This window comes from Schistocerca serialis, chromosome 3 (assembly GCF_023864345.2).
Source record: "Schistocerca serialis cubense isolate TAMUIC-IGC-003099 chromosome 3, iqSchSeri2.2, whole genome shotgun sequence".
NCBI classification, from domain to species: domain Eukaryota; kingdom Metazoa; phylum Arthropoda; class Insecta; order Orthoptera; family Acrididae; genus Schistocerca; species Schistocerca serialis.
This window is the reverse complement of record NC_064640.1, coordinates 187,079,853-187,092,781: the sequence shown is the minus strand read 5'-3', so window position 1 is coordinate 187,092,781 and position 12,929 is coordinate 187,079,853.

Sequence of the window (12,929 nt, the reverse complement as noted above, 5' to 3'; positions counted from 1 at the left end):
GATAAGCAATACATTTCACTGTTACTTTTGTAATGTACTGTCCGTTTCAAGGGCTATAAAAATCAGTAAAACAATGAAAACACGTTGGTTCCTGCATTTAGTGTGTTTTCCTCAATACCATAGTAGGCAAAAATTTCAGCTGTTAACAATGAAGCAAATTATATATCTTTTGCTAACTAGAATTTTCTGGAAAACTTATATCATTAAGCTCAATCGTTTATGATCTATTGCGGATGTACAACATTATCAAACAAAGTTCGTTTATGACGTTTAAGGACTGGTAGATGTTTAAAAAATCTCGTGGAGGTGTAGTTACACAGCTGCTCACTAGCGAGTGGTTCTCTGAAATGATATCCAAGTTGTCTTCTCATATACCGTGTGCTGTTTCAGAGATTATACTGAAACTGGCTTCTCTATGCTGATATGGGATAGAGACATCTACGAATGAAGAAATTCCCTAGCACGGCAAACGACCAGCATTCAGATAGCCTATACTGCGGGTTTCTCATGACTTGTAGATGACTGTGAATAATTACTCTAACGTCATGCGATAGTAACGGACGCTGCGGATGACAAGAAAAACAAAATTCGTAACGATTCGTTTCTTTCTGTTTTGTGGATTACTTTGATGTATTAATTACAGAAACTGAGTTTATTCGCAGCAAATAATTTTCGTTGAAGGAGTCATTGGTCAACAGCAATTAATGCTTGTTTTTAACGCCGCTATCTGTCGTGCACAAGGCTTTAAATGAAACACCAAAAAGGAAGTACATCATCAAAAGTACGACAACAGTAATTATTTGGTCAGTAAACTTCCACTCTTCAAGTAAGACTGTGTGAAACCAATAGAGGGCAAACGTATCACGTTTTCGTAATAGACATTTCATTACCTTAAATGGGTTCAGTTTAACTTCTGGGATGATTGTTAGTAGTAATTGTTATCAAAAGCAACACATCATAATCCCTACGGTATTCGACTGGGGACTCTTTAGAATGCATTTTCTGATGTGATGGTCTACTGGGCGTACAAAACTCATACCAGCGTAACTTGGACGACCGGCGTTCGTGCCGTCGTGGTTTATTTACACGTGGTCGTTTTCTGAGTGACGCTTATATTTGTCCAACACCAGGTTACAATTCTTCCTTTTCTCTCAGGAACCACCGACATCAGTTCCATAAAAATTGTAGAATATTATTGGACGAACATCTACATCTACGTGACTACTTTGCAAATCACACTTAATTGCCTGGCAGACTATTTTTCCACCGTGTAGAAAAAATGAAAACTTAAAATTTGGATGAAACTGTGAAAATCGATAAAGAGATATCAACCTCAGTGAGAAATAACAACATTTTGTTGCATACTCAAGAATAATTTAACTGTCCACTATTTAGAAGCCACATGTTTCGAGCACATTCACACGTAATGCTACTCGGGATTTCCTTTTTAACCTGCGTCCACTTTTCTAAGAATATTTTTAATTTCTTCATTCCAACAAACCTTCACTTTTTTGTTTATTTTCTGAAATGTCATACGGTATCGACGTTAGGTTAATTTTAAGTATCTAAAATCTCTATTCAGGGTGTTCACTTTAACTGAAGACACTGAAATATCTACAAAACTATACATCGGATCCAAAAAAGTTATATTCCAATCTGACTGTCTCGGATTAGGACATCAAGTGATACCACACTCGAACCTCCATCCCACCCCATGTGTGAGTGCCGGGGGCATCTTTGAAATCTGCAATAGTAAGCCCAGTTTTTTAATTTCAGATTAAGATTACGAGGCAAAACCTACATAGGTTTTGACTGAAGCACATTCTTCGTTTCACCACACTTGGCTCTGTAATCGGACGAACAGAAATGGGTACTCAATTGTAATTTATGACCCGCTACTCAATGGCCCTTCAATTTTCCAATGGCGCGTGGGACACCACCTCCATTGTGCACGGGTAGGACACGCCAGTATTTCATAACTTTTAAGTGGAAACCCCATTCGCAGCATAGAAAGTGTACCCAGCAGAGTTCTAGCCGTCATAAAGACGAACAATGGAAACTTTTGAGCAGATAGCGTATTCTTTCGTTTTCCCAGTTTAAGGAACTGAACCTTCCCTTAAGGCTGTAGTTAATAGTCTTCATGATATGGAATCTCCTTGGCGACACCTCCTTCAAATCCGAAAACCGCATTGTCCTTATGAAGTCTAATGGAAGCTACAGGACGTAAATTTCTCTTATTAGCATTTGGGCCGTCCCCATTCAGCTTCTGAACAGTTTAATGTCAGTTACGACGATACGAATCCAAGGACAACGCATCATCCAATCCCTGAGCGGAGAAAGTCCCTGAAACGGCTAGGAATCAAACCCTGACCTCTCCGCTTATCAATCCACCGCGTTGACCGCACAGCTACCGAGGCAGAAAAGGACGTATATACACATTCGTGAGTATGCTAATGTAAGTGTATATATACGACTTCCAATGCTTTTTTTCACAATTAGTTTATTCCATATACAATCTTGGTTTTCAAGAAGGAAAACATGTGATATTTGCCCTTTTAATTGACGCGATATTATTAATGACCAGGAAGAATCTCGATTCAGCAGCAGCAATCAGTGCTTTCCTTGAAAGCTGGTTAACAGGCAAAAGGCGCCGCTACGCTGTTGTTCCTTAACAAGACAGTCCCATGTCTGCTAGAGAAGTTCGCTCTCTACGCCTATTGTGCTACAACTTCCCCTCGAGGGGTTCGGAAGTAATTACCAAGATTCTGCAGACAAATATGATTGTTCTCAACTTCTGACAAGTCTTTGGCACAGCTCCACATGGATATTTTATCAACGAATATAGCACGCTCTGAAAATCAACTCGTATTACCCCGCTCGAGCGCGCCAAGAATGAATAATAAGGGACTCAACGTTTTGTGTCAGTACGCCGTGGAAAGATAAGTTACTGCCGTGGCTTTATTTTTGGGTGTCGTGACTGAATGAGAATGTTCAAATGAAAACAAAATGTTATTTTCAGTAGAGGCGACACATGGGCACACGCATACCCGTACAAAATAATTTTCGGAGCAAAAATTGCCAAATGTATCTCCTTTCAAATCAACAGTGACATTCACGTAGATAGTTCGAGTTATCAATGAGGTGTACATTTTCTCTTAATAACCAATAAATTCCAAAACATGTTTTCGTTTCGGTTAAAAGCAGTTAAAATGTTTCTTGGAATCATGGAAGGAACCGAGTGACACCAGTCATTAAACTAATATAGATCTCTATGGGGGAAACATATTTTCAGACAGACTCCTTATCTTAAATGAAAGTGTAGAAAATAAAGTACGTTGAGATTGAAGTTCGAAATAATACTGTGGAAACTTGTTGCTCTCAGTCCATCACGCAACTTCTCCGATCTATGAAATTAACTTGTTTGTTGTGTGCCACGTAAAAACTGCTGTGGAAGTGTTAATTATTATTGATACAATGTACATTTCTATTGCTGCCCCTTTGAGAGTCTAATGAGAAGTTTTAGAAGGTGAGACCAGGAGAAACAGATGTTTCATTACAGCCATGGTTCAAATGGCTCTGAGCACTATGGGACTCAACTGCTGTGGTCATCAGTCCGCTAGAACTTAGAACTACTTAAACCTAACTAACCTAAGGGCATCACACACACCCATGCCCGAGGCAGGATTCGAACCTGCGACCATAGCAGCAGCGCGGCTCCGGACTGGAGCGCCTAGAACCGCACGGCCACCGCGGCCTTACAGCCATGAATTTAACTTATTTTATCTGCCCTTAACTGACACAGTCACTGTGCTTGAGTACATGTATTATTGATTGAGTTGAATAAAACATCTCAACACAAGTTACCCAACCATAACTGTCACCACTTCTTTACATCTTTAACACTTCAACAGTTTCAAAATATCTATCATCTGCGTAAAAGACATTAAGTAATTGAATCGTCAGTTTCCGAGTCGTAACTTCGATCACTATTGGTAAAGAGCATGTGAAGGCTGTTGAAAATATTACGTGGACTGTGGCGTTAGCTGCTGTGTCACTGCGAATATTTTCATGTGTAGGTACAGAATACGGCGATCAGTTGCAAGTAGTCCCAAAAGGTTTTCCTCCGTCAGTTTATCGCTCCTGAAATTCAGTCAGATTGTGCAGCTTAGAAAAAACGTATTGCCGACATATCCGACAGTCTTTTGTTTCTTTTTTCTTTCCTGAAGGATATATATACGAAGACAATCTAGAAATACCCGATGAAAGAGTTTGAAATGGAATCACAATCTGCAATCAAATCTAATCAGTGCAGACAATCACCACTTGCAGTATCATAGAATATACGTTTAATAGTAACAAAGATTGAGTAGGTGTTTTCAGGATAGTCTTTGGTAAATATTACAGGAAACAGCGTACGTATGAAGTAGTATGGTGGCGAAATAGCTACAGATGGAAGATGACATGAATGTCACCTAAACCTTCGACTGGAGCTATTTCAACAGTGTCCCTTGGATTCTCAGTCTGCAATCACCCTGAGGAAATGTGATACCCACAGTCCACATTCATGTGTGGAAGCTGAACTACATGTGGATCTGCAGTTTCGTACGTATCCACGATCACTCCTCTCTAAAGAGAATAGCGTGGTGGATTATTGCTTTGAAGTCATGGTCGCTCTTTGAGTATCGTTTTTAGATTTCTGCACGAAACTCTGCTATTACCTTACATTTGTGCTATCGCTGGTTTCCGAATGATGTAGTTATATCTTGTGTTTATTCGAACCTTTTAAGTTTTCTACTTAATCACAGTGTTTGAATTATGGATGAAAAACCGTACTGAGACAGTAAGTACTGTCTTTTAACTATTAGATTATGACGTCACTCTCGGTGGACTGTTTCTTTCTATTCTAAAAGTGATGGCTGACACTAATTTCTCATACTCATTTATACCAATAAATGGTTTATATATTTATTTGTTTCGTATCATAAGTGCTGCATATATTATCCTTAAAAACTACGAGGGTATTCCGAAAGTAAGGTCCGATCGATTGCCAAATGGAAACCATAGTGAAAATCCGATAAAGCTTTGCATAGGTGTGTAGGACAGTGTCTCTAGTATGCCCATTGGTCGCGTCACGTCTGCCTTTTCAGTTTTGAGTGCACAGTGAGCATCTAAAGACACCTAAAAAACAGTGTCTCCCACCAACTATGAGTGCCCGTGAGAGATTTCGCCTCATTCGATGCAGCCCACACAAAATGACTGCCATGCGTTTCGTTCTTCATGACAGTTCTCGGGCGCACTCTGCAGGGGCAATGAGAAAGCCCATGCAGCGTTTTCGATCGCAAGTGTTTGATCGCTATTCATACAGCCCGGAATTTGTTCTATCTGATTTTCACATCTGCTGACATGAGCCGCTGGCTATGAAGTCAACGTTTTGGCACAGACAGCGAACTGCAGATCAGCGTAGAGAATCGGCGAGAAGTGCAGGCGGTTGCCTTCTATGACGAGGGTATTGGAAACTTGGTACAACGCTACGATAAATGTCTCATACGGAGCGGCGGCTACGTAGAGATGTTGCTGGAAGGTGTGGCTGACTATTGCAAAAAAACAGTTTTGACTTCCACTGCGGTTTCCATTTCGCGACCGATCGGACCTTACTTTCGGAATAAGCCTCTTATATGTTGTACCGACATACGGCAAATGTCGTCATGGCAAAAGACGACAAAAATTGGAACTATACATGAACCTGAGTGCTTCAGCCACATCCTGGGTCCTTTTAAGTATAAGCGGTTAGAAGCAGTACGAAAATAAACATTTACAACTTCAGTATTAATTATTCCATGAAAGACTATTTCGGTCGAGAAAACTGTAAGCCCAACAGCGATGTAACTGGCGAGTAAGTCTTCCAACGCACACATTACCGATGGAACGGACGGAAGTACAAATGCTTGATAGTGATCGACTCTTCACAGTCTGACAGTGTGACTTAGTTCGCAAACTCCATCCATCTTGCTATGGATATTATTTTTCTTCTTGTCCACTGTTTACTCTGTATGGAGACATCCAAATCTTCCAGCGAATTTTTCCACCAGATGTCAATATTTCTCTAGTTTTGCAAATACTAGATTCTAGCTCCCCTTAGCTCGTGTCTAGCTGCACTACACACGGTACTTAAAGGACTTTGAAACGTTCTCTGCGCCTCATCCTCGAAACCTACTTGGCATCGGCGAAGTCCGCGGTCAGAATGCAAGCACTATTAGCGTTGTGCAGATTGCAGGGTATATTGCTGTGTAGATGTATTAGTAAATGTTTACTAGCAGAATTGGATTAACCCTCTGCACTGTTGCACTCTTGGATCAGTGTGAATGAGGGCCGTTAGCGTCGCTTTGTTCTGCGAGGTAGGTTAAAACTGTCACTCCTATACCATTAATACGTGCTCTGTTGCAATGTAACTACTTTCAGAAAAATTCCGAGATTGGACTACCAGACTGGAAAATATACATCTTAAATACTCCTCATCTCCCCCGTAACTGGTTTCTAACAGCTCTCTCGATAAATTCGCCCATAAACAGTAAGGATAACAGTTCAAAGTCAAAAAGGAAAAAGACACATTAAAAATTATGATTCCACTGGAAATAGACGGAATTTATTGTCTCTCTGATGAACACCACTGGGTCCATATTCTGCAGGTTCTTTCTGCCAAGCAACAGCTCACGAAGCAGCAGTGCTGTCTCTAATATCAGAAACTTAAGCAGATTTCCACGTTCACGCACGAGAATGCACTTGCGAACGCTTTCGAAGCTTTCCGTGAAGGCGAAGTGATTTTATTGATCACCGATGGTTACTGATAATCTGTTTCATGCACCCAACGTTTTAGGAAAACACCATGGTCAAAAGCTACTGGCCGTCCTTCAACTTCACGAGCTCCAGAAGTTCTCCACGACACTGATTTTACATCCATGCATTTCACAAGCCAACCTCAGGAACAGAATGCAGACATTTTCATCTGTCGTTTCTTTCTCTCGCTAATAGCGTCCTTCAGCAGATGGCGGCTTGCTGCCCCAACTCTTCTGAAGTTTATTTCCAACAGTTGCCTGCAAACGTCATCCAGCATGAGAAAGTCACTAGCCCCTTAGCCAGTGTAGCAGGCCCCGACCACAACCCATTTGTAAGGATTTATAAATATGTCAGAAAAACCAGCCCATTGGCTACAGACACTGAACAAACCCCCCCCCCCCCCCACCCTACTCCACGTTCCCCGGATACCAAATCTGCTTCTGGTGCCCTGATAGCAAAAGGACGACCATATTCCCACATCTATATATACATCTATACTCCACAAGCCATCTTGTGGTGTGTGGCAGAGGGTATTATGTGCACCAACATAATTCAAGCCTCCCCCCACCCCTTTTTCATGATACAGTCAAGAATGGTTCGCGGGAAACATAGCCAGGCCATAGCCAGGAGTGATATATTTCGAGTTAAACTGCTAGAGTTAAACTGCTCAGGAAGCTATTCCTGGACTTCTGCCTCTGTGTAGATGGTATATGAGAATACAGAAGGTGGTATTTATTTTGTTCCACCTTGCAATCTTCTGCATTTGCGGCCATTTAAAGTCTAATGCTATGCGGTTTGATTCCAGCTAGCATATACACTCTGTCTGTGAGTGTCGACTTAAGATGCTCTGTAATAAACGTGCAGGTTTCATTCAAGATTTCATCAATTTTTTGTTGGTTGGTTGATTTGGGGAAAGGGGAAAAAACAGTGAGGTCATCGGTCCCATCGGATTATAGGAGGATGTGAAAGGAAGTCGGCCGTGTCGCTTCAAAGGAACCAACCCGACATTTGCCTGAAGCGATTTAGGGAAATTATGGAAAGAGTAAATCAGGATGGGCGGACGCGTGTTTGAACCGTCGTTCTCCCGAACTCGAATCCAGAATTATAACCAGTGCGCCACCTCTCTCTGCAAGTTTTTTAAATTTTTTTTTTGTTCCGTCTTATAATCTGTAGGCTAACACCAGAGTGAAATGACTGACTTGATCGCAGTGTGATAGCCCCATGTGCTAGCTCCAAACTTCCTTATAAATTGCTTCTAGCAGGTACTTTCTACTCTGACGCCACAGTTTAGTTCATATATAACTGCGCAGTTCAAGGCGACATAAGATCCTTTGGGCTGATATTAGGCCTAGTACTCAAGCTCAGAACTTGCCCACACGACTGTCAATTGGTTATTACCTTCCTTGTTTCTCACATATCTATGTTTTGGATACATCACTGTTGAATAATTTCTATAGTATTCGGTGAAGTCAGAAGATTAATTTGCAAGACGTTCCTTCAGAATCTCATTTACTTTATTCATTGGAATAATCCTCAGGAAGAATAGTACACCTGTGAAGCAGGTAGCTTACAAATACTAGAGTATTGCTTGTCAGTCCGTGACGCTTAAGAGATAGGATTGATAGAGGAAATTCAGAAGATCATAAAAAGAACAAGGCGTTTTACGCCAATTTTGTTTAGAAAGCGTGAGGCAGATGCTCATCTACCTCCAGAGAAAGGCACTACGAGAGGTGCATTCTGTATCACGGAGAGTTATACTGTTTAAAATTCCTAGAGTGTAGGGCCAATCAGTACAGCCGGCCGGAGTGGCTGAGCGGTTCTAGGCGCTACAGTTTGGAACCGCGTGACCGCTACGGTCGCAGGTTCGAATCCTGCCTCGGGCATGGATGTGTCTGATGTCCTTAGGATAGTTAGGTTTAACTAGTTCTAAGTTCTAGGGGACTCATGACCTCAGAAGTTAACTCCCATAGTGCTCAGAGCCATTTGAACCAATCAGTATAGTGCTCGAGGTATAGCTCTAGAAACGACTGTCAACGTAGAGTGAGAGGGATTCCGATTTACATGGAGGCTTACCGGCAATCGTTCTTCCAAGGCACAAATGGCAACTGGAACAGGTGGGGAGTCGAGGAGAGGAGTGGAATTACAGTAGTAACCCGTGTACCCTCCGGGACACACCATAATGAGCCTTACAGAGTAGACATGTAGATGTAAATGCGGATGGAGGTGAATAACACACACAAGCAGTGTTCCGATTCAAACTGCTGTTTCTTATTTATATAAATGATATGCCTTCTAGTATTACAGGTGATTCAAAAATATTTCTGTTTGCTGATGACAACAGCTTGGTAGTGAAGGATCTTGTGTGTAATATTGAAACAGTATCAAATAATGTAGTTCATGAAATAAGTTCGTGGCTTGTGGAAAATAATTTGATGCTAAATCACAGTAAGACTCAGTTTTTACAGTTTCTAACTCACAATTCAACAAGAACCGTTATTTTGATCACACAGAATGGGCATATTATAAGCGAGACGGAACAGCTCTAGTTCCTAGGCTTTCGGATAGATAGTAAGCTGTTGTGGAAAGCCCATGTTCAGGATCTTGTTGAGAAACTAAATGCCGCTTTATTTACCATTAGAACAGTATCTGAAATAAGTGACAGTTCAACACGAAAAGTCGTCTACTTCGCGTATTTTCATACGATTATGTCATACGGTATTATTTTTTGGGGTCATTCTTCTGATTCAAAAAGGGTATTTTTGGCTCAAAAACGGGCTGTTCGGGCTATGTGTGGTGTAAGTTCGAGAACCTATTGTCGACCCCTATTCAATAGTATGGGAATTCTGACATTGCCCTCACAGTATATATTTTCTTTAATGTCGTTTGTTGTTAGCAATATTAGCTTATTCCCCAGAGTTAGCAGCTTCCACTCAGTTATTACTAGGCAGAAATCAAATCTGCATGTGGAATGCACTTCCTTGACTCTTGTGCAGAAAGGAGTGCAGTATTCTGCTGTATCCATTTTCAATAAGCTACCACAAGAACTCAAAAATCTTAGCAGTAACCCAAACACTTTTAAGTCCAAACTGAAGGGTTTCCTCATGGCTCACTCCTTCTATTCTGTCGAGGAGCTCCTGGAAGATCTGAAAAATTTGGCAAATTTCAGTGTTACAGTGTTGATTTTCTTTATTTAAACTTACGAATTGTCACCTGAATATGTTTCTTATATTTCATTTTATCTGTTTCTACTTTCGTGTTATAATTTCATGTATTGACTCGTTCCATGACCATGGAGACTGTCCGCAGCTCTTGGTCGTGCGGTAGCGTTCTCGCTTCCCACGCCCGGGTTCCCGGGTTCGATTCCCGGCGGGGTCAGGGATTTTCTCTGCCTCGTGATGACTGGGTGTTGTGTGCTGTCCTTAGGTTAGGTAGGTTTAAGTAGTTCTAAGTTCTAGGGGACTGATGACCATAGATGTTGAGTCCCATAGTGCTCAGAACCATTTGAACCATGGAGACTTCTCCTTAATTTGATCCCAAGGAACAATAAATAAATAAATAAAATCGGGATTCTGAAGCGAAGTGACTGTTGAATTTGAAGGTCGGCGTACAGAGGCTTCCACAACAAGATACGAACTTCAGATCCAACCGCTAGACAGTGTACTTATTTGCTGCAGCGAACCACGGGTGGGAATTATCTGCTTGATGGATGCTGTCGATGCCAATCCCTGAAATATTACATGTCGGCTGAGTGGCGGGTTATTGCGATTCTCGCATTTAGACAGCGGAAAAAGTCGCAGACGCTAGCTCGGATAGAAGTCTCTGAGTGCGGGAGCTCCTTCACTAAAAGAATCCGAAGAAAAAGGTGTATTTTTGGCGGAGCAGAGAAGAGGGCGTGGTGCATCTTTGTGCTGGGAGGGAAGAGCAGTGTTGAGCGTGGCCAGGGACGTTAAGCAGCGGCGCCGTAAAAGAGCGGCCGCCTCTAAAAGCCGAGAGGCGACCTGCCGGCTGCGACGACCTGCCAATGCTCCCGCGCTGAGTACACACGCCTCTTCCCGGGTTTACGATTTGCAACTCACACCCTATCGGAGCTACACTATTGCCATGCGTCCCACGGACGACCCCAGTGTAGCCTGTAGTGTTACTTCCATTCGTTTGTTATTGTTTGAGCGGTTAACTTTCGGCGAAGATTTTTCCCGAACTGCTCACACAATTATGGCGGCACGAATTTCCTTCGAGACACTATGTACAGGGGTTGCAAAAAACAATACCAACTTTATGATATAATTCTGTTGAATACTCCGGCCTTTCTATCAACCTAAGAGCGATTGCAACTAGAGTTGGGCTCTACCAATAATACAGTTCGGTAGTTTTGATAAACTCAATAAATGTAGTAAATGGTGGAATCAACGGTAGCACTGGTAGGGAAAGAAACATAAATGAATGAGTAATGTGCAATGAATGAGCGCATCATTTGAAACTCATCTTATTCAGTGTTCGTCCATTTTTTATTTTATATCCTTACAGTAAGTTTATAAATAATAAAAACTAGGCATTCGCGTAACTTCTGCGCTTTTATGCAACCAAAGCAATTACTTTTGATGCACGTACTGTTTACATGCACAAAAATAAAAAAATAAAAAAATATTATTGTTGTTTTGCAGTCAGTAGAGCATTATTCATCATGACCGAACGTAAGAGTTTCCTGATAAACAAAAATAAAATTGTTAATGTTCTTTTATACCTTAATTTTGTCCATAGTTTTTCAGTGTTTCGTCCGCGACTGTTTCACTTTCGTAAAATGAAGAACAAACCACCTTCAGTCACAAGTTGCGTTTATTTACTGCATTTCGAGCCCTGTAGGGTCATCTTCAGGTGCTTTTTAGCGATTTACATCAGGTTATTTAGTTGTTTGCCTGTTCATATTACATTTTTGTGTTACAACATGGTATATTGTTGATATAAGTTTAACAGCGTTAATAATATGAAACTAACTTACAGTTTAACATTGTATGATGTCTGCTTCTGTTGTGCAGTTGGTATACACAATACACATCTTTAATTTTGCAGTGCATTCAGGGATATATACAAAGTCACATACTTTTTCGCACATTGTAGTAGCAGAACCTAAACATGCCAACTGCACAACAGAAGCAGACATCATACAATGTTAAACTGTAAGTTAGTTTCATATTATTAACGCTGTTAAACTTATATCTACAATATACCATGTTGTAACACAAAAATGTAATATCAACAGGCAAACAACTAAAAAACCTGATGTAAATCACTAGAAAGCACCTGAAGATCAGCCTCCAGGGCTCGAAATGCATAGTGTAGTAAATAAACGCAACTTGTGACTGAAGGCGATTTGTTCTTCATGTTCTTTTATAGTCTTCAATATGACCAAAATCAATAGTTTCCTGTTATTATTTCGTTATGCGTTTTTTTCTGTTTTACCTTTTGTTGAGGAAATTGCGTTTCCTAGCGCTATATGATCAGTATGTAAAGTTTTCTTTGTTTTTACTAAAACTTCCCCCGGTATCACGTTACAAATCAACAAGCTTCGAATAAAACCTGAATTAAATACTGACAGTTTCAATTTTGCTATTAATACTTTTCATTTTTAAGTAACAGACAGGAGGATAACTATGTAGAACGAAAATTTTCCGTAGGTCGATGGCCCTTTATAAATCCTCACTCACTTTCTAGACGGTTCACCGCTTCCGGTTTTTTTGGGATTCTAGTAAGACACTGATCGCTTGCATACAGAAAGCGATCGTTCTCAGGTAACGCCCGATAGGTATGCAACACTCCTAATGTACAAGTAACACGGGTACGATCTTAAATGACCAAAGCTACTAGGAAAACTACCGTAGTCTTCACTAACTTATTATAGCCTACAGTAGCCTACGGTAATTTTACAAGTCTAGCTTTAAGTATCTGGTCAACATCCAAACGCTTGCTTCATACAGAAAAGCTCTTTTTTATTGCAGCCTAAATTTTCATGTAATGACGGTTGGTACTGATGTAGCACTGTAGATACTTTCGGCTGTAATATAAAAGTGGTTTAAATTATCGTTCCCTTTGGTATCAGT